Raw genomic sequence first — 23,206 nt, 5'->3', positions numbered from 1 at the left:
CCTTGTGGCCCTATCTGGACAAGTTGCTCCCCTGGACCACTCCTCATGGCCAGCATGATGAACAGTGTTGAGTAGACACAGCCAAGGTGAGGGTGCTGCTAGAGTCAGATTCATCAGAGTCTTGCAACTTTCCCAACTGGTCCTGTTGGGAAAGGGTGTGTGGGAAAGGATGTGAGGGGCTCTGGCACACATGTTGCTTTAATTGAGCTATTTTTATGTTTATAAAGGTCTGAAGTTCATTCAGTTGTTTGCACAAGATGAGACTTGTGGGGTTAACCAGATGTCAAGTTCCTTGAGTTTGGGCCATAAACATTTCAAGCTGTTAGCTCTGATAGGCAGTTTGGGAGCTGTGCTCTACAAATCAATCAGTTCTTCATGTCGGCATTGGTAGGTAGACTTTCTGGAACTTAGCAGTGTTGGTGGGATCTCTCGGATTTACTAAAAGGAATTATTTGCTGTTAAAAAAAAATTGAGAATTTCTTGTCAGACTTCTGAATCAATAGCAGATGAAACAGACAATAAATCACCTAAGACATGGTGACCAGTTCAAATGGCATACAGATGTGGAAAAAATGACATTCTGTTGTCTAGGTTTTATTTTTAAAATGTAAAACTCTGCATTTCAAGTCTTTCGTTTTAGATATGATGCATTGTAAGCTTTACTAGTATGTTTTTAAAAAAAACATTAATCATATGGAAAGAAAAAGATTTTAACACTACTACGATAATGTCTATGACTCAACAACAGAAATTGTTGTTAGCGGAAGCACCCCAAACAATTCTGTCTTGGGGGAAAAATGTTTAGCTGAAAGGCCACAGGAAAGATGCATATTCACTGAGAGTCGGGAGAGGCAAACACAGAATGTAAGATTGTTTTACTGAAAGGGAGTTCTAAAAAGAGTGTAGTCAAACTGTGGAGGAAACTCCAGTGTTCAGGAACAAACATCATGCACGTATCAGACACTGAAGAAAGGAAGTGTAGTTGATGGTAATGGGAACTTATTCTGGGATGCAGAACGTGTTGTGCTGGATGCGTTTCGGGGCAGCATTTCCATCACAGGGAGTAAGCAAGCTTCCTTAGACAGCACAGGTAACAGTATCAGTGCCGACAGATGCTAACTGCGAAGCCCTCGTCTATGCCGTTGGCCTCTTGCTGTTTTCTCATCTGAGGCACAGTGCTGGTTGCTCTGGACGGAATTCTCTCCTAGTGGCTGGGCTTGGAATTCTTGGCCAGTGTGTTCGGGTCTCATGGGTGTAAAATAAGAATCTGTTGTTCCTCAGATGAAGCTGGCCCAAGCTGATGGTCTTGGATGGCCTCTTTGAACCTCCCAGCAAGAGTCCACGTTTCTGACTCCATTCTGACCTCCGGAGACAGACTTGGTATATCTAGTGTCTTATTTACTTAGTCTTCAGTTTTACATCAGGGCTCCTCCCTGCCTGCTCCCTTCTTCTTAGTTTATTTTTCAAATTTCACCGTGTTCAGACAGTCTTCATGCTTTTGTTTATAGTTTCCACAGTTTTTCATCTAAATATCAGCTCTGTTCCATTTGTTTCTATATCTGCTTAATTCCCTTGATATGTTAAAACATAAATCAGTCCATCTAGCAAAAAGACTCCGCACCGCTCTGCAGAAGGAAGAGCTCTGCCAGTGGCATGCTATGGCTGGATGGAAGAGAGTCCAGTGGTGTGAACCAGGCCTTGCAGACTCCTGTAAAGCCGAGCACTGAGGCCTGTTGGCTTCACAGACCACAGGAGCTCATTAGCAATGGTTTAATCCTGCCATTGCTCTTGTAATCAGCTAGAAATAGTACACGGACAATTGGGGATGGCTTTGTCCAACCAAGACTTCCTCTAGAAGTACAGAAGTTTGACTCTCAGGTACTCTTTCATGTCATAAACTATTCCTCTTAGTATTCCCCAACCATGCTTCTGAGGGGATTTAGACTTTATTAAGAGACTTTGTGTGTGTTAGGGTAAGGGTGTGTGTGTTCAAGTGTGTGGGGACCAGAGGTTGATGTCACATGTCTTCCTTAGTCATCATTCTCCATCTTATTTTTGGCTGGGTCGCTCACTGAACGTGGAGCTTGCTGATTGGCTGTTCTGGCTGGCCAGCACGCACCAGGTTTCCTTCTGTGTGTATTCCTCTGTCCTCAGCACTGAGGTTAGGACATACCGTACTTATTTTTTTACTTGGGTGTTGGGGATCTGAACTCAGTTCCTTATGCTTGCATAGCAAGCCCTTTCCCAGCTGAGGCGTCTTCCCAGCCTGTAAGGACATTTTTAACATAAATTTTAAACATGGGAATTAAAAAAGATACTCAGGGGATGACTAAGACATACTGAGTGTATGGGTCTGGGTTTTTAAGAGTTACCTCAGGCATTAAAAAAAAATAAATCTCTTAACTAATGAGCTGTATAAAAATTGATAGCGGACTAGCTTGTCACCCCTTGCACAAACTGGCCACTGTGCAGCCTTGGCTGTGCTACCCAAGTCACACATGGACTGTAGTCTGTCTGAGGTGCTGCTCTTGTACCATGGGAAGCTGTGTCCCTGATGCCATTCCTGGAGTTGAAATGGATTTGGAGAGAACACAATGTCCTCAGTGTTGCATTTGGAGTTCTTTGTTGCTATGTCTGTCACTTAAGATCACCTCAGTAATTAAGTCTTGAATTCAAGTTTCTACTGCCTGTGTGCCAAGGAGAAAGGTTTTCTTTCAGCATCATGGAGATAAGGATGGATGGAGATATATAATCTATCTATCTATCTATCTATCTATCTATCTATCTATCTATCTATCTATGTGTCTATCTGCCTACCTATGTATGTATTTACATATGTATATATCTATATCTACCTACCTATGTGTCTATGTATATATCATCTATCTTCCTACCTTTGTATCTATGTATCTATTCATCTATCTATCTATCATCTATCATCTATTTGTGTCTACCTATGTATACCATCCATCCATCTATCCATCCATCCATCCATCCATCCATCCATCCATCCATCCATCCGTCTATTTAATCACATAGGGAAATTAGAAAGAGAAAAGGATGTGTTCTCTAGAAACTAGTAAGATCAGTAAAGGGGTAGAGGAAAGGAAGGATTGAAAGAATGGCTCATTTTAACATTGGAACAAAGATTTGAAAGAAAAGACAATGTTTGGACAAGAAGCTTTCAAGAAATGACGTTTGGCCAGCCAGACTCTGCTCTCCCCCTGTGTTTCTGCAGCCCCTGCAGGTGTGGCACTGTGTGCTGTCAACCCTCTCCCTAGCCACTGTACCCTCTTGGGTGTTTGTGTGCCCCATCATTTCTTTCACAAGTTTCCGAGAGTATTCCTTATCTGCCTGCCCTCTGTCTTTCTTTGTGGCCGACCATCCAATGCTAAATCTCAAATTGAACTGCCCACCACCCCTAGGCCTGTGTTAATTCTGTTTGTCATATAATTTAGACAAGACCCTAAGAGTTACTTATTGACAAAATTCTGCATAAAGAAACCAGTGTAGCTTCATCTCACAACTTGAGATAAAGAGAGAGCATGGAAATATAGATGCTAAGTGTTTTTCTATCTGCTTTGGTAGTCACAAAGACAAGGCCTCCACAACTGTATCAGCAGCCATTTGTATGAAGCATTCATTGGGTGTCAGTTATTGGTGTGGGCCCCGAATCGTGTCTTTATATAACTAGCTCAAAAATATTCTTATGAGAAAAGCAGCTTCTTAAAACAAGGTTATTTTCCTATAGGGTTTATTCTCCAGGATCAATGTGAGCCAAGCAACCTTAGCCAAGGCGTATCATATGTTTGGAGGGGTGTCAGTACACTGTCCCCAAGTTAGGGACAACATGCTTTCCAGTCCATTTCAGCTACTTAGTAACTTATTGAACTTTGGAAATATTTTAAATATTTTTCCATTGGGTTCTTTCATCTAAAGATGGGAAAAAGAAAGCACCTACTTTATAATAGAAATAAAGACATTATAGTTTACTAGATACCTTGAAATTATACAGAAAAGTTCCTAACAGTGTTAGACACAGAACAAAATAATGTTCCCTTAACTGAAAGGCATATAGCTAATTCAATAAAAACACTCGCAGGCATTATTTTCCTGGTTCTCTAGGTAAAGATAAGAGGTGGCATTTAAATGTTGAGTTAAAGGTATTTTGATGTGTTCTCCCTCCCCACATTTTGGACTCTAGCTTAATATAATTTTTACACATGTAAAATGACGCTTTAACACAAAGTTCATATGTGAGCACACGTGTGTAGGATCAGAATTTGAATGACTTCATGGCCTTGCATATTTGTGCTCTTTGAATGTTCTTCTAATGTTCAAACTAAGGAACCACTAACTCATTTTAACACCATGTACGTCTATAATCTATCTGTCTAGGTTCACTTGTTCACTCCCAAGTCGCTCAGCTTTCCAATGGTTTTTACTAATTTTTTAAAAAGTTATTTCTATCAATTTAGATGTGTATATATGTATGGTGTGTGTGTGTCTATGTGCACATACATGCATGCGCATGTATGCATGTGTGCATGCATGTGCAGGCAACTGTAGAGAGAGGCCATTGATCATCTGATGGTGCAGTTACAAGCTGTTGTGAGTCACCCAGGGTGGGTGCTGGGAACTTCTGATGCTTGGGTCCTCTGCAAGAGCTGTGTGGACACAGAGCCATCTCTCCAGCCACTAGTTCTCAGTGATTTTAAGAACAAAAGAGGGTGAAGAATCTAGTCGGCATTTTTTTTTTTTTTTTTTTTTTTTTTTTTTTTTTTTTTTTTTTTTTGCTTAGTTTTTGAGTTTCTTTAGTTAAAAGCTGCCAGGACATATGGCAGGCATCATTGAGATGATTTTGTATTCCCTTTCTCTATTTCACCTTCCATTTCTCCTAACTTCCTCACGATGTCTACATCTGGAAAATGTAAGTGACCTATGCCACTCGGCCTCCAGTCCCCTGGTCTTCTGATTCTGTGAGATGAAAGAGAACTGTGGTGTGACACCACGGAGGGGTCAAAGAGAGTTAAATTAAGATCTGCTTTATATGAAGTTAGGAGTTGGAGACGGTGATGCTGTTTCCCTGGAGTCTGCTGGTGTAATAAAGCAAATCCTATGCACAGCCAGCCATTTGAGCCCCTTGGGCTTTGTAGGGTCACAGGTTCCTATTTGGTATTTCCACTCAATGATGAAGCTAAGATTCCAAATCAGATATTTGGGACTGGAGATACAGCTTGATGGTTGAGTGCTTGCCTAGCATTCATGAGGCCCCAGGTTCAATCCTCAGCATCAACCACAGGGGGAAAAAGTGTGTGAAATCAGATCTTTGATATTTCTCCCCCTAATTTGCGTGATTCTTTAGCAATTTTCATCACTATTGCGTTGGAACATTCACCGGTTTGCCTAGTTATTTTACAGTCAGAATTCCAAGGCCCAAGTCAAAACTGTAAACACTAAGTTGTCAGGCTAATATAGCACCGAGGTATCCTCCGTGAATTCATTTATTGGGGGAAGGAGATGTATTTAGCCCATTTCAAGGAGAATGAATTGTCTTGGTACCATAGCTCTGGAAAAGTCACTCACATCACTTAGCTCTTCCTGTGCCTCAATTGACTTGTTCATAAGATGGGATTAAGACAGACATTCTGATATGTATGAATGGTAGCACCAATGAGAGATGGTTGACTGGTGTTTTCCAGTGCTGCATCGGCCCATTGGATGCCATCTGTTCTGGTGACTAAGCCTTTGCTATGATAAACACCATGACCAAAAGCAACTTAAGGAAGAGAGAATTTATTGAGCGATAGAGGGTCCGTTATGGGGGAGACATGGCAGGGCAGCAGGAAAGGAAGCCAGCTTATCACATTTCACTTCTCACACAGGAAGTAGGGTGGCGCTGTAAACCCTCAAAGCCCACCCCCAGTGGCGTGCTTCCTCCGGCAAGGCTCCACCTCCTCAAGGTTCCCTAACCTCCCTCTAACAGTGCCACGAGCTGGAGACCAGGTGTCCAAAGACGGAGACTGTGGGGGACATTTTCATTCAGTCTACCACATTATCCAGGGTAATCTTTGAAAAGCACATCACACAAACTCATCCAGAGAGATGAGCAGAGCTATCATTTGCACTTTTGTGGATAGTCCTCGAGCATATGAAAATTAAAAAAAATAATAATAATGTTTAGTCCATGAACTTGCATCAGGTCCCCACATCATGTTTCTTAATTTTGTGTCCCTGTCACGCTGTTTGGCCTCCTTTTGAAGTGCTAATTTTTAAGACATCATTTTAAAAGTTAGCCTTCCAGGGCTGCCGTGGTATACACATTGTGAGTTTTCTTTGCAGTCCCCTTCTCTGCTTCTGCATTGTGGTCTCCTTCATATCAGTGGAGGAACGCTTTGGTTCAGTTTCTCAGTCAGTGGCGTTGATCTGGTCCCCAAGTGTGGAACTGGAGTGTCGTGCTCGGAGAAGGCATCCTTTCCCTGAGTGTTCAGCTGGGATGCGTCTTTGTACTCTTTCTTCTTCACTTGGAGATTTTTCAGGTTCTCAGGGAACATTTAGGACAGAGCTGAATATAGTGAACTGAGAACTGACTTGAAGGTACCTTTTAGTTACATCTCCCAGGGTATTATATACCATAACAAAAAGTGCATGCACTATGACCTGACACCAGCCTCACAAACCATTTCCTTCCCTCATCAGACTGTTTTCACTTCTTTCTTTGAACTTCCCTCTCTTTTCTTATTCACCTTTAAATGTCTGTCTGTGTATATATTTACTGCATGTGTGTATTTGTGGGTGCGGGTGCATGTATGCCATGGTGTGCATGCCTGTGAGGATAAGAGGACTACGTTGGGTGTCTTTCTGTCCTCTCCTTCCACCTCATTTGCAGCATGGCCTGTTGTTTGCCACAGTGTGTGCTGGGCTAGCTGGCCAGCAAGCTGCTGGAGGTTCCCATTTCCACCTTTCATCATGAGGTAGGAATGCTTGAGAATCAGAGGAGCGTGGACCCCCTCTGGCTTTCCGTGGTGCTGCCATTGGGTCTTCATAGTCACTCAGCAAGCCCCTTGTCCACAGAGCCATCTTCTCAGTCCACCTCTGTTCTTATCTTCCTGCTACTCTCTTCGTTTCCCCTCTTTATGGTTGCCCCCTCCCTCCTCGCCCCTCTAAAGAGCCCCCTCCCTTTCTTCCTGCTTAGGCTCTTCTACTGTGCCAGTTTTTATTTCCTCTGTCTACTTATATTCAAGAGTAATAACCTTTTAGAGCTTTTTGCTCACGGATTCTTCTTCTCTTTTCTTGATCTCAGCATGGCTCTTGCTTGATTTTTGTTGGTCATTTACTGCTTCCTGTGGCTGCGAATGGTTGAAAGCAGGATGGGAGAAGCTGAGATCTTCTTCATTGTGAAAGGCCAGCCAGCTTTCTTCTTGAGGCTCTCCATAAGCCTAGCCCTTCAGGGAGTCCCAGGGACTTCCCAGCTGTTTAGTTTGCCCACTATCTGGTTAGTGCCGGGCTCTAAACCTGGCCAGTAGACAGTGATATGATATCTGGTGTTACGGTTCTAGATGGCCCTGTTACATGAAGAGCAGCACAGTAGTAGCTTGTCAGCCTGGTGCTCTCTGCCATAGTTTGAGAGTTCAAGTCCTCCTTGTTTTCTTTCTGACTGGAGTTTTACTGACTGGAGTTCTAAACACAGTCTTTCTTGGCCTAGCCATTTGTGTTTCTAAGTCCTTCGGTGTATTTGTGGGGTTGAGTCCTTTGTGCATGCTCCCTGCTGAGCACGTGCTCTGGAATGGGATGTCAACCAGTGGGGAATCATTCATTCCATACGTTTTCCACTTTCCAAAAAAAAGAAAAAAAAAAAGCACACCGTCAATATTTTTTTTTTCTTAATTGAACAGTTTGTTGAACAGACGGGTGCTTTAATTATGGTGGTCTAAATTTACACACATTGCGGTGGTATTTTGCTACATTAATTACCTTACTTGTCAAGAGTAACAGGTAATTACTACATCAACTCACCCTCCTGCAGTATATGGAAACGGAACTTTATGTGAACGGATACGGGAGCCAGAGTGTAGTCCCCAGTCCTTCACTCTCTGGGGAGGGATGGCGGCCTTGCTGGAATTTGTTGGATGAAGAAGCAGCACAGGTGGCCCCTCTGTCTTTGTGGCCTCCCACCTTAGATGTAACCCATGGATTCTGGGAGTGTGGGCGCTGTAAGGAACCTTTGAGATCCCTGGTTTTGCTCTCCTGCCCTTCTGATGCCTTTCAGAGCAGAGGTATGACTCTCTGAAGGCCACACAAGACATGCATCAGTTTCCAAACCCAAATTAGCTCCAGACACACGCCTGCCAACACACACACACACAAAGCCGGTGTGAAGTGCAGTACATCTTAATGACTTCCACTGAGGGTGTGGAAAAGCCATTTGATAGGGTATGCTTCGAATACTCCTTCATGTCGCCTTCCTCATTTGAACTCCGAACCAATGCCTTGGCTGCCTTACAAAGCAAGAGTATTTCTCCTGTGTTCTGTTGAACTGCCAGGTACAACTCACATGATCTGGTTTCCTCTGTAGTGTCCTTGGTGTCAGCTTTCCTGACAAGCTGTGTTAAAACCCCACTTGACTGTTTTCTTAAGGCGTGAACACTTTGGAGCATGTAGGATGCCGTTAGCAAAATGATGCCCCCTGAACTCTCCTGGCTGCCATGGCTCAGCAAAGGCTCTCTGTCAACCTGTAGGCATGGCACTGAACGTGCACAGTGACATAATACACGCACACTGTCTTAAAAGGCTTTGCCCCCTTTTCAAACACCTGTGAGAAAATTACAAACTGTGGTTAACATAGAATACTTACAAGTGGTTTGTAGAGCCATCCACGGTGGAGAGGCTCAGCTTGTAAAGAGCCCTGGTACCTGCTTTTCTTCTTGCAGCTGGAACTGTGAATGGGTGATGGGTGTGAAGAAGTTGAAGGTTAAGGGCACCATCTTGCCGACATCCCAGGAGTTGGCTTGCAGAGGCCAAAGTGGGTCTCCCGGGGTTTGCTCTTGAGACAACAAAGGAAGATCGATCTTCTGGTCCTCAACCCACTTCAGTTTCTGTAGTTTCAAATCACTCTGGAGCTTGTCATTTGTTATGGCTTCAAGTAATTGGCTTAGTAATCCATCGATTCTGCAGCTGTCTGTCCGTCCAGTGTCTGCTGGGTGCCAGTCATTGTTCTGTTTCTGGCAGGGGCAGGGTGCATGGCAACCATCTGATAGGAGGAGACGGAAAAGCAAGTGAGGTGAAGAACTGAGATGCAGTGCCAGTTCACACAACTGGTGGGCAGTGTAAAGGATGTGTCTTGGAGAGGCCCCTCAGTCTGCTCATAGAAGGCCTCTTGGAAAAATTGACTTGATTTCCCATCTGTAGACTTAGACTCAGCTCCACAAATGCAGAGGAAGTAGAGGAGTACCTTCAGGCAGAGGGGATGACTAAGGATCAAGCCTCTGTTGTGGGGTAGCAGAAAAGTACAGGTGGCTGAACTGGAAATGGAGGAATGAGAGGGCTGGAGAGAGTGGGATGGCATTAGAGTCCTGTGTACCATGGCCAAGGGCTGCTGGGTTTCATCTTCAAACTGATAAATGACAGTTAATACCAGAGACTTCCAAGTCAGGTGCCAGCAACAACAGCTGCCTGGGGAGTGACTTGCAGTTTCTGGAAGCCTAGGGGAGAGAGAAAGAGGGAGTGGGCAGAGACAGAGAGACAGAGACAGAGACAGAGACAGAGAGAGAAGGTGCTGGTGACCTGAGCTGGGAAGAGGAAGCCTGTTGTGATAGATGCAGGAGCCCCTGTCTTCAGTGTGGTGAGACTCAGTGATACCCTGATAAGGGATGAAGTGCCTCTCCCTGGGAGGGTATCCTCAGAGCCTGGATAGCCACCATCAGTATCACTGGGGTTTAGAACTCTAAAGCTTCTGGCCTCCCTGTAACCTTAGTGAATCAGAACCTGCATTTGGGGCCTAGCCACCTTCCACAAGGAACCCTCAGTGATGCTGAGGAGACCAGTTGGTGCATTGGATGGAGTTTAATGCCTGAGTCATTGAGGACACCCCAAACTCCAGTTCTTATGAGAAGAGTGAGACTACAGAGAGGAGCTCCAGGTACAGGAGGAGCTAGTGTTCTGATGTTTTTTTCCCTTGTGGCTTTGTGGAGTGAAAGATTTCTAGCCTGCCCTTGGTTGGTTGCAAGATAACGGTGGTTGGTCTAAAGGAGGCCAGCGGATCTCTAAGGACAGATGCTGTGGTACATGATTCAAAACTGCCATGATTCTTCTCATGCTTCTGATTCTTCTCCTACTGTTATGCTTCTGATTTTTTTTCCACAGAATTTAGAAAAGCCATATTAATGTGACACACTTCTCTCTGTCAGTGCTAAAAGGGGACACCATCCCATCACTACACTTGTGTGCTTCTAATAGTGTGCCTTGACGTCTTTCTTACTCAGTGACTTTGACCTTGTTTGGGGCTTGAAAGTCCTGATACACCCCAGTTATCTATCGTTTCTTTTAAAATTTTTAAATTTTTTTATTATTGTTTTGAGATTTCATTTTTTTTTTTTTTTTTTTGGTTTTTTGAGACAGGGTTTCTCTGTGTAGATTTGTGCCTTTCCTGGAGCTCACTTGGTAGCCCAGGCTGGCCTCGAACTCACAGAGATCCACCTGGCTCTGCCTCCCGAGTGCTGGGATTAAAGGCATGCGCCACCACCACCCGGCGGATTTCATATATTTTTATCATGATCACTCCCAATTCCTCCTAGATCTATCCTGCTTCCCTAACCCCAACTTCATGTCTCTCTTTTTTTAATTTTAATAACCCACTGACTCCTAATTTGTGTTGTCCACATATTTCTGGGTATGGGGCCATTAGCTGGAGCATGGTCCACCTACCAGGAGCTACACCCTTAAGCAAACTGACTCACCCTCCTAAACCCATCACTTGTCCACAGCTCCTCAGTGAACGTGTTTCCCCTGCATACCAGAATGTTGACTGGGTACATCTTGTGCAGGTCTTGTGCAGGGCACTGTGACTATGGTGAGTTCAGAGGTTCAGCGTCAAGTCATAGCCAGAGGACGGGGCTACTCTATTTCTCCCTCATCTCGGGCTCATACAATCTCTACCACTCCAGTTCTGTTTTTAAAGCCGCTCTAGAGAGAGGATTAATTCCAGTGTTTGTGCTCCACGTGTCTGCTTTTCTCAGCAGTTTCACCCTGCTCCCCTGCCCTGTCTACCTTCCCAGCTCCCACTTGCCTTTGATGCCTTGTTGGTTATTCCCTGTGCAAAGCCTTTTCTGACCTGTACTGGGGTCAAGGCTGTGTTAATCGTTCCCATACGGTTTTGTTAGTGCCTGCTGGTAGATGTGGATTGGAGAGCACAGAGACCTCATTTGTTTCACATTTAGCAGGTCCCACTTCCAACATCGTGTCAGCACATGGTATGCACTGAGAGAAAGTGCCTCACCAGCCGGGTACTCGCAGGCAGAGGCAAGTAGATGTCTCTGAGATCAAGGCCAGCTTGGTCTACATACTGAGTTCCAGACCAGCCAGGGCTGCATACCTAGAAAACAGAACCAGAAACAAAACAAAAACCCTAGCCAATGAGAAGTATTCTTGAAAATTATCAAAGTGGAGGTAGGACAGAGACTTTTTCTGAAAGGATACATCGAATAGTGACATATAGTCCTGTGGGCCAAGAGAGGGAAATGGAGACAAAGCCAGAGATGAGTGTCTCTTTCGGGTAGACTCTGCTGTGGCTCCTCTACGGTATGGCCTGTCTTAGTGAGTGTGTGCTAGGCTAGCTGCCACAAGCAGGAGCACATAGGTTTTCAAAGCCTAACATTAAAGAATGTGGATGTGGTCCTGTTGTGTCTGCGGACACCTCTGACCCATTGTCATGTGGATTGTGGTGTCTCTGTGAAAGAGGACTTTAGATGGTCACCTCTGCCTGTGCAACATCTCATTGGCCAGAAATAATACATGCAAGGGCAAGTGGCCACCATGGCCTTCTGCTGTGACTAGAAAGAAACCAAGGGAATCAGTTGTTTTATGATCATCCCGCTCTCGCTCTCGGTGTCATTGTGGTGTGAACTCCTATGTTGATGAAAACAAAGGTCTGTAGTTTCTGTTTGGATAGCTTATTTGCCTAGGGGCTGGGGAGATGGTTCAGCAAGTAAGAGCACCGGCTGCTCTTCCAGGGGACCTGGGTTCAATTCCCAGCATCCACATGGCAACTCACAGCTGTCTGTAACTCCACTCAGTTCCAGGGTATTTGATACCCTCACACAGACATACATGCAGGCAAAACACCAAGGCAAATAGAATACAAATAAATGCATTATATAAAAAAGATAGCCTGCTTGTCACTAAGTAAGTATCCTTGGCTTTCCAGGGACAAGGAAGAATGGTAGCCTTTATTAATGTACTTTATTTTTAAACTGTGTGTGTGTGTGTGTGTGTGTGTGTGTGTGTGTGTGTGTGTGTGTGTGTGTGTGTGTCCCCGTCTGTCCAGAAGATAACTTGGGCTGTCATTCTTTAGATGCTCAGGACTTGGATACATAGTGAGTTCATGGCCACCCTGGCAGTTTGTTGAGTTGCTGTCTCAAATTTTAAATAAATTAGGAGGAAAAAAAAAACCCTAATAAGATGGATAGTTACCTAGCTCAGTGATGAAATTCTTGTTTAGCATATGCAGGATCCTGGGTTTTTAACCCCTAGCTCTGGGGAGTAGCAAGGTTTTTCCTCACTGTCCTTCTGACCAAAGTAGTTCTCAGAATAGAATTTAAAATCTTCACCTCGCCTCCTTCCCTTCCTGATCCTTCCCTTTTCTCCCCTCTTTCTCTCCCTTCCTCCCTTCCTTCCCCCCACCCCCTCAGAGAGAAGCTTGACTTGTCAGGAGAGATAATAAGGCTAAGCTGGAGGCTAGGGTATCTGTAAGGCCTTAAATTAACATGGTGGGGCTTGGGAGCCACAGGATGGCTTTGGGGCTCTATGCTGAGAGCATGGTAGAGCCATAGATGGATGGTGATGAGGCAGCCAAAATCCTGTGAGTGGCCAACATCTTATCTTCTCCCAGCTGACATGAGGTGGAGGGGCTCCTTCTTTCTCCTACATACAGTGTTCTTATCAATCTGGAACGTGCTATTTCCAGTTGAAGGAGGCAGCGTATTTGGGCTAAATATTTATGAAATGCCAAGCTTCGTGATCAAGATATATTTTGTTTTTAATGAGCAAATGACTCAGAATTGTTTGAAGTTATTAAAAGACAAATTACTGTGTGCTACCATGGAACATGGACAGGGAAAGTAGAATTCTGCATTAAACATTTTATTTATGGTCTAATCCATAGCAATCTGATTCTTTAAACATGATGATTTAATTTCTCTAAAAGGCTTGAAATATAAGAATTGTATTTATTTATGGACTCTCATTAAGGGGATTTTAATAAAGTCAGATAACCTATCCAGTTGCTTCAAGGGAAGCTCGCTGAATTCCTAAGGTGAACCAACACTGATCTGTGTGCGAGGTAACACAGTGTCTTGTCTGTCCCCAAGACACTTCCAGCCTGTTGCAAAGCCAGTTACAGGCCATTCATAAATGACTTCTCAGACAAGGTTTTAAAATTCTGCAGCTAATATTTCTTTGTTTTGGAAAAATCTTGAAAACTAAAAATAGTGAAGAGAAATACTGTCTAATCCCTTCTGTCGAAGGCAGACACTGTTAATTTAAGTTTTTCTGATCTTTTTTGCAGCATGTTTTTATATACTTAAGGATTACTGCAGGTTAATTTTCCTGTCTTGCTTATTTTATGTCATGTCACAAGCATTTCCATTTCCAGATTAATTCTTAATGACTACAAAATATCCCTTTGTCAGGCCGGACTATCGTTTACTTGCTTCTGTTCTGGTTTTGATTGATGGTTTAGGTAAAACAAATTCATAAGAATGTCTTGTACACATCAATGTTAAAATAAAACATTAACTGGGGATACAGATTCTTAACATTATTTTTCTCTCTGCAATGTATCTGAGTTTTGCTGTCTGAAGCAACAAATAAACAAACCAGATCTTTGCTGTACTGACTCCTCATTCTCAGGGAACAATGGGGCAGTATACTGGTATATTTTCTTCCTATGTGTCCTGTGACTGGACGTGTAGCTCTTTGCTTGAAATCACTTAACAAAGAATACCCCACAAATCCAGGAAAACAGTTCACTTCTAATTTAGAGAGCCTTCATGCTTGCCATTGAAAGTCTGAGAGAGTATCATTCCTAGTTCTTAGAACTTATGATACCACTGGTATTTTTAAGTGTGTGTATTACTTATTTTGCCTTAAAAACATGAAGTCCTTCTATAAGGTCTCTTTCAGGTACCTCAGTTTCCCTCAGTCAGCACAGACACTTGACCATACTGAGAGCAAAAGCTTTGGGTCTTCTTTTTATTGGAAATACTGCTTACAGTTTTGTTCCAGCCAGTGCTCTCTGAGGCTCATGAGCATGGGGAAGAGACTTTTGGAAGCTGAGCTCCACAGCTGTGGTATCCTGAACCTTTGTCACATTGAGGCTATTCCCTCCTTACTTCAGGAATTGATTCCTGGCAGTCAGGGATCCTGCATGGAAATGTTAACCAGACATGTTTCCTATTATGGTAGAGGAAGTCTTGTTGTATGTTATGGGTGAATGGATATGCAAAATACCCAAACAGTTAAATGGCAGAAGTAAGAAAATTGTGCAGCTTGGACCAAACCTCCCCTTTTGGCGACTTGCTTTTATCAAAGTTTTATTGCAAAACAGCTGCACTGATTTATTTACACCTCATTTCTGGTTGCTTCCTTACAGTAGTAGCACAGCTGAGCAGTTGTCAAAGAGGACATCTGGCTGGAATCCCAATAATCTCACTGCATTTTTTTTCTTTAATGGAAAAAAAAGTTGGTCAAATCTTTATCAGTCAGTCAGTCAGTCAGTCTGTCTGTCTGTCTGTCTGTCTATCTGTCTATCATTTGTATTAGCGATTGATTGAGTGCAGGGCATCACACATGTTTGGCACATGCTCTTCAGCCACACTCTATCTCCTGTCTTCAGTCCTTATCCATCAATCCTTCCTTCTTTTCTTTCTTCTTTCCTTCCTTCCTTCCTTCCTTCCTTCCTTCCTTCCTTCCTTCCTTCCTTCCTTCCTTCCTTCCTTCCTTTCTCCCTCCCTCCCTCCCTCCCTCCCTCCCTCCCTCCCTCCCTCCCTCCCTCCGGCTTGGGTATTACTATCATTATTATTTTTAAAGACAGAGTTTCTTTATGTAGCCCTGGTTGGCCTGGAACTCACAATGATCTTCCTGCCTCCACCTCCAGAGTGCTGGAATCAAAAGCATGAGCCACCACATCCAATTCATTCTTAAACGGGAGTAAGATGTAGTCTTATGCTTTCGATATATTGACAGTAAAGATGTAGAGAATGATTACTACACAGGAGCCTGAATGCATGTTTGCTTTGTATTGTGAAATCCCTCTAGCTTGTTCCTGCTTTCTCCTAACCTCTGTAGATGGTCCTCACTGTCCCTGCCATTGGCAGCTGAGGACTGCCCTCCTGTTGTAGTGGAAGGTGGTATTTCAGTTAGGGAGATATCATTCGGTGTTTTTTTTTTTTAAAGCAATAATTTGAGGAATGTGTATGTTCTCTGAAAGTTTGCCTGTGAAAGGCAGGGGTAGACTCAGCAGGGCTCACAGCTGGAGCAGTTGTGTGGTGGGAGCCTACATTTCACTTTGTAGAGGCTCTACATTCTCACCTACAAAAGGGAGCCACCCTGACTGGCCTAGGTAAAGAGTAGGTAAGGCAAGGCATGCCTAGTACGTCTTAATAATATGTTGGCTCTTGGTTCTTTCTCCTTTCCTGTCCTTACTTGACCAGAGGAGTCATTAACAGCAACCATAGAGTGTCTTTGGGGGCTTTCAGTTGGTTGTGCTTTGCCAGTTGGTAGTGCCTTCCTTACATAGGGTTGCCAAGAGTTTGAAGGTAAAGCCAAGGAGATAATGTATTTAAGTTACAGTAAGGGGCAATAAGTGCAAGGCCCTGGGTTTAGTTCTTACCAATGAGAAGAAAGATATAATAATAATAATAATAATAATAATAATAATAATAATAATAATAATGGGGGTGGGAGGAAAGGAAGACAGACAAAAAAGTGAGAGCTGTTAGCGCTGCATTTCCCTCGCATATAGAAGGCCTAGAGTTTAGTGCTAGCCGGTGAAGAGAAGGGAAGGAAGGAAGGAAGAAGGGAAGGAATGGGGGATATAGAGAAAAGGAGAGAGGGGGAAGAGGAAGAGGGAGACTGAACAGAGAGGAAGAGTGAAAAGAAAGGGAGTGGGAAAGGAGAAGAAAATAGGTGTGGAAACATGAATGAATGAATGTGAATCATACAATAAAGTTCAGAGAGGTAGCATAGCACTTGCTTAGCAATCATCAGAACATAGACTAAAGAAATAAAAAGAGGGGTCAGGCACTGTTGGTAGGGGTCATAAACATCACTGGATCCAAGAGGCTTCACCTAGTGAGTACTTCCACTTCCTGGGTAGCCCTCAGGTTGCCCCTGGTTGTTGAGGGTGGAGTAGAGTTGCTGGCCATGACTGAGGATGACTTCTGTAATGATCTGCATGTACTTTGAGGGCCCTGGGTTTAAGACATTCTGTAATACTTGCCCTCAGATGGTAGGAAGTCCCACTGGGTCTCTGGACCCTCAATCGAGGGATGAGAGAGGACCACAGGCATGGTGAGGAGGCATGGGAGTCAGAAGGTGGTGCATCCTACCTTGCTCTGTTTGGCCAGGACTTGATGACATGGATCTTCATAGCTGCAAGGGGACAGAGCACCCAGCCAAGCTTTCTGCTTAGAGAGGAACACTGGATTTGATGATCACCTATCCAGTCATGGCTACAGACTGACAATATTTTACCAGGTCATGATGGGGCAACAATTACTTACTGGAAGTGCACAGTGTAGAGATGCTGACACTTTGTATACCTGCCTTCTGTGGTTGCCCATGGAAATAGCAACGTTTGGAGACAGCCGGGTTGCTTGGAACAATGGTTCTGGGTACTTGTCCTTACAAACCAGCCCACCATCTAAATCTGCTCTCCACATGTTGTGCAGTGTTTAGGCATCATGGCCCTTCTGAAATTATACCTCTATCTTGGGCAGTGAGTCCAGGAGTATGTACTTAGAATTGCTGAATGCAGTGACACTCTCATTCCCAAAGTGATCTATGTGGGCTCAGACTTGTTTTGCTATTTTATAAAAATCCAAAGTCATATGCAGTATTCAGTAGAATTCTTTATCCTGAGTGGCAGACAGCATTTGTTGAAATATTTAATTTGAATTGCACATTCTATGATGAACCACATTGGGAGTAGTCTTGGTTTTATCATTCCTTTAATAGATGTGGGCCTACCTTTTAAAAAAGTTATTCATTTTAAATTATTATATGAATATTTTAGGATTATAATCATCATAAAATGAAAGAAAATTTGTCAGACCAAAATAGAAATTTAATTTAAGATAGAAATTGATTACAAGGTTTAGTTAGGACTAGAAACGTGTATAAAAGGGTATTTTAAAAACCCTGCAGCTATACAGTTTGGTTATCAGTTCAGAAAAATCACAGATGTGTTTATTGGTGTCCTTGATGATCATGTTTGAGTCAGTTTAATTAAAGAACAAACTTTTGTAAGGTTGAAAGGCATAGTAAACCTTTGTGTCACCCATGGAGAAATGAACCTAAAACTCTGCACATAGAGTCCCCAGGTTACTGTCACCAAGGAAACAGCAAATGCAGAGAAAGACAAACCCTGATACACTGACCCAGCCATACTCCAAAGGATCCCAGGCCCACCAGAGCTGCTTGTAAGTCCAAGCTTACTGCTGCTCTCTTCACAGTATCCCAGATACAGAACATGCCAAAATACATATCCGTAGACAGATGGGTAAAGACAATGTGGTGTATGTACACAATGGAGTTTTATTCTTCCTTTAGAAAAGAATGAAATCATGCCATTTGCAGGAAAAGGATCTGAGCTGGAGGTCATCATGTTAAGTGAAAGAAGCCACACTCATAGAGAGAGGAGTACCTCATGTTTTCTCATATGTGGAATTTAGGTCCATGCAAGCACAGCACAAGAGCAAAGCGGTGGGGGGGAGGGAGAGCTAAGTGACCAGTGGATTGGGCAGGGGGTGTCATGGGTGAGTGTGAGCAAAGTACAGTGTGATATGTATGTGTGAAGATGTCATAGGAAACCCCATCATTACAGTACATTATGTGATACCCCATTTTGAAGATTTCTAAGGTTTGTACGAGTCTGAAGGCATTCCTGACTAGCACTCTTGACTGTGTCGAGGTTAAAGTGGCCATGGTCAGAACAGTCAAGCTGATCCACAGGCCGGTGTGATTATAACATCCCCTTCTTTCTCCTTGGTATCCACAGCACTTCCTTCCACCTGTCACTTCGTCCTGAGTGACATTGGAAGCAGAAAACAAGTTGACCAGGTTTGTTTTCCAGTCGACTCTTGCTTATTTTTCCTCTGGTGGCCCTTTGTTTCTGTGGGGCTCAAATTTACTATTCATGAGACCCATTTTAATCAATGACCGTATCAGACAAATGGAAGCTAAGCACTGGTTAGTATGGTGGAAATAAACATGGGCTCTCATTAATGGTGCTGTCTGAATAATGAGTTGAGCGCTGTGTCCTGAGCCACACTGAGAGCAAGCAGGCTCCTCACTGGAACGACAGGCTGACAGCCACGTCTAGGAGTACAGTCATTAGTGTGCCCCGCCATCAATGTCATGGTAGTGTGTCAAATTAGTTAGTGTCCCCTTAGCCGAGAAGCTGGACCTACAAATTATCCTCCCACATCCCTGGAAGCCGTGTTTGCGAAACCCGCGATCAAGTGTGAGCAAATTATTAACACGGCTCATAAATTAACTAGTTTACGGGCTTATAACATTTTACAAGTAGATAATAAAGGGCCCCAAAGTTCCCCAATGGCTCTGCCCTGATGTGAGGACTGAGAAGGGCTGACTTTCCCTTGAGGCATGTGAAGCCGGTCCTTAAAGAGGCGCAGCTCTTGGGGTCTCAGAGTCAGTGTTGGGGGATGCTCGTCAGCAAGTGTACTTCCATTGAAGACAACATAATGAACTTCATTATCTTATTATGCTGATGAGTCCATGACAATGGTCCTTTCTCATGATGGCAGTTCTTAGGAGTTTACATTTTAGGAGCTTACATCTGAATGATCACTGCTTACCCCAATGCAAATGTCCTTTTAAAATACTATTTTTCCTTTTAAAATAGTTTGGATGCATTCTTATGCTTTGCTTGAGAAGAATAATGACCACATAGCCTACCTTAGGAGAACTAGGTGAGCATGTGTGTGTGTATGTGTGTGTGTGTGTGTGTGTGTGTGTGTGTGTGTGTGTGTGTGTGTGTGTGTGTATCCATCATTGTATACAAAGAGGTTAATGTCAGGTGTCATCCTCAAATGCTTCCCACATTTTTTTCTTGGTGAACCCGGGGCTCACTGACGGGGCTAAGGCTGGCTGGCCAGCAAGCTGCACAGACCTCCTCTCCCCACCTCTCCAGCACCGGGATTGCAAGTCCACCCCACCAAACTCCTTTGTTTTTCTTGATGTGGTTTCCAGAGTTGCATACAGGTCCTCTTGCTTTCACAGCAAGCACTCTCCTGCCTGGGTCATCTCACAAGCCCCAGAACAAGGACGCTCACGCTTGTATGGCTTGATCAGTCTATGTGCTGCACGCAGCTGATGCCCAGAAAACAGTGTGGTGAAACCAGCCCGAATTTATCTGAATCTGGAAGAGATACCCAACCAGAGCACTATCTCTGAACTCCTCTCTGTGTTCTGCCTGACAGACAACCCTCATGGTTTCCAGAGACATGTGACTATTCAAATCATGAAACTCCATACATCTTTTCAGTTTCAGCTTCTCAGTTTGACTAATCTAAAAAAAATGGGTACAGTCACCAAATGTTGCCCACACATACTGTGGGAAGAGTTCACATACATCCCCTGAAGGGCTTGTACTGGGCCCTCATTCTGCTTCCTTTTGTTTCTCCTAGAGCATTCCTTCTGTAGCCTCCCCAGCCATGGAGGTGGCATGGTCACCTCAGGGCTTCCTGGGGGCCTTTGACTGGCAGCTTACACATTCAGAAAGCACTCCGAGAGGAATTGACTGCTCCATCAGCAGAGTTGGCCAACTCAGTAAATAGTATACTCATAACTCAACCAGACCCACAGAAGCCCACGGCTTTAGCACACATTCTTGCCTTCCATGACAAGGCTGTCCTGGCCTCTACTGGAATGTGAAATGCAGTTGGTAAAATGACAAATGAGACAATGTGTCTGGCTGACAGGCAAGAATTCACCTGCCTTTTCAGGGCACCCGTGCCTGGATGGTACAGGTTTCCTCCTGGCCTCATCTACAGGGCACCTGAAGCCAGGTTAATTGACCCAAACCTGAAATGAAATCTTCATTTTGTATCAGTGTGTCTTCTTGCTCTTACTTCTCAGGGTCTGTTAGCATTAATTCGGAGAATGCATCCTTAGAATGTGGCTTGAGAGAGAGCTCTGTAAAGTGCTTGTCCCATGAGATGAGACTGTGCTTTCAAATCCCTGGCACACACATAAAACAGTGGCAAGTGTCGCTCATCCCAGAGCTAGTAAGATAGAGACAGCCTGATCCCTGGCACTTGCTGGCCAATTAGTCTAGCCGAATGTACCGGGTTCAGTAAAAGACCCCGCTTCCCAAATTATGTGATTGAGGAAGTTCTCTCACTATGACATCTAACCTCTATACTGATGCACACATGTAGCAACACACACACACACACACACACACACACACACACACACACACACACACATGAAATGAGGAATAGACACTGATGAACACTTCAGGGAACCAGACCACCTCCCAGAATATCTCTGCCCTCAGGAGTGACAGGTGCGCTTGGTTTTAACATTTTTCATCGGAAAATATTGGGGCCGATTTCACGTGTGAGGGGAGAAGTCCAGTGACGCCCCCTGGATGCCCTGGCCCTAACCCTTTCTCTCTCCTTTTTGCCTCCAGGGTCCTTCTGTGTGGTGCAGTCTTGTGGCATTCTGCAGGCCCCCTGCCAGTGACCCCAGGCTTTTTATGGCTGTGAGACTTATTAAAAGCTCAGGGTAAGTAACCAATGTCTGTGTCACCAAGGGGTGGAGAGAAAATTGTGGGCCATCTGCCCCAGGATCAGGTGTGAGTTCCCAAGCTGGAACTTTCTGTGACAGTTATATGACTTTTAGGCATAGGTACCTTCAGGCCTGGGGATGGTGGCTCAGTGGTTAAAGTGCTTGCCTCGCCAGCATGATGGCCTGAGATCAATCTTACGACAAAAAATAAGAAATAAAAAAACAAAAACAAACCGGTAGAGACAGGTGGATTTGGTGGCTTTATTTAGAGAGTTCTATGTCTCAGTGAGAGACCCTGCCTCACAAAAGAAGCTGAATGTCTCCTGAGGAATGACACCCTTGGCTCCACACATGTCCATACATGTGCATATGTACCTGCACAAACATGCATCACGTACACACGCATTCACACCCCCAAGCAGAACAAACTAAAAGAAATCCCATTTGTGCCTGGTCATGGGTCATAGTTGCAAGAAGATGTCCGAGTGCAGAGATGGCTCCGATTGTTTCCAAAGGGCCAGAGAGTGACTCTAGTTACCCTCCTGGGCCCCAGACAGTGTCTGCTGCAGCTAGGTACCTCTGCCGTTGGTTAGCAGAGTTAATTATGGGTACTTGAAAAAAAAATGAGTGGGGCTACTATGTCCCCGTGAATGTTGTATACCAAATAATTATTGAGCTATATTGACCTGAGGGGCTTTGGTTTGCTCCCCCATCCTCTGATACGTCAAGGTTGGGGGGCCATCCATGAACTTCACAGCTCACAGGGTTACTAGTCTCTCTGACCTTGAGGAAACTATGAATGAGGGAGAAACAGGGATTTGAAATCCCTGCCCTTCCAACCCAGCGGGAGACTGGCAGGCTGGGGCGGGGTGGACTGTATGTGAATGGCTTCCTTCCATGGGAGGGGAAGCCCTTCCATGGCTCCGGCTCCCCAGTCACCTTCGCTTTCATTAGCTAACCCAGGGTGGTGGAATGCTCTTTTATTTTGTGAGTCATGTGGTCTCTGAGCTCCGTCTGTGTTACACTTGATGGACACGCTGTTGAAATATCTCTTTAGTATCAAATATGGATGAAGGGCTACACGGGTAGATTGTGGCAGGCTAAAGATCAAATGCCAATGAAGAGCGATTAAATTTCCTTTAATCATCAGAATCTGAGAGGCCTTTAAGATCTTCCACCTTTAATATGGGCCTTTATAAATAATAATGCTTTGAATGTCTGCAGTATGTTTGAATTTCACAAGTCTTGCATGTCAAAACATATAGACAGGCTCAGCAAATACGCGTCCCTGGACCAGCAGTACTAATTAAGAAGGGAAGTCAGGGTTAAACAAACAGCTTTAAGAATAGAAGGTGGGAACTAGAAACCCAATTTGTGGATTTTTCCTAGGGTTTTGGTCCTCACGGAGAACGGCAGTGCTATCCGAAGAGGTGTTTCTGTTCCGCTGTATTATTTGCAAATGACTGTCTTAGAACAGATGCTACTGTAGGGAGGTGGACGAATTTGCTGTGTGCTCTCTTTCATGAAACACATGTGGAGAGAGCAGTTCGTGCCGTCTGTCTTTCTGCTCTGCCTGCTCAAGGGTATTAGTGCTGTCTTGCCGCGTGGTGGCTGCAGGGTCTCCAGTCATGGCTCCTAGAACCTGCAAGGAAGATATCGAGCCAAGAGATGAAAGTGGCCCTTCTCACAGCGGCAGGGCCTCTTTGCTCAGCTTCCCTGAAGCCTCCTGCGTGCCTTCTAGTCCTGTTCTCTAGATTCCTGAGACACCCAGCCTTAGCTGTAGGAAATGTGGTGGGCGCTCCAGAGGGATGGAAAGTAGGAGACGTGGGCAGTTGCCGAGCTGCTCGTGTGCTTACTTATGCAAAGTTGTCCAGTTGTCCAGGGTCATGTTTGACTTACTCTGTGTTCACATTCCAGTCTGTCCGAGTCTTAGCAGAGACTCACATCTCAGCGA

General features: G+C 44.3%; 1 protein-coding gene across 5 annotated transcripts in view; it reads left to right on the top strand.

Moving 5' to 3' along the window:
- Foxp1 (forkhead box P1) overlaps positions 1–23,206 on the top strand; it is a 524,457-nt gene that overhangs the window by 107,667 nt on the left and 393,584 nt on the right. For all 5 annotated transcript variants that reach the window (XM_015989405.3, XM_076567455.1, XM_076567453.1 and 2 more), the window contains one exon: positions 21,155–21,249. The gene's annotated coding sequence lies outside the window, so the exon portion shown is untranslated. Of the gene's footprint in view, positions 1–21,154; positions 21,250–23,206 lie in introns of those variants that run through there.

The sequence above is a fragment of the Peromyscus maniculatus genome, chromosome 3 (genome assembly GCF_049852395.1).
Source record: "Peromyscus maniculatus bairdii isolate BWxNUB_F1_BW_parent chromosome 3, HU_Pman_BW_mat_3.1, whole genome shotgun sequence".
In the NCBI taxonomy this organism is placed as follows: Eukaryota; Metazoa; Chordata; class Mammalia; order Rodentia; family Cricetidae; genus Peromyscus; species Peromyscus maniculatus.
Note: the sequence above shows the minus strand (reverse complement) of the source record. Positions and strands in the feature narration are given on the sequence as shown.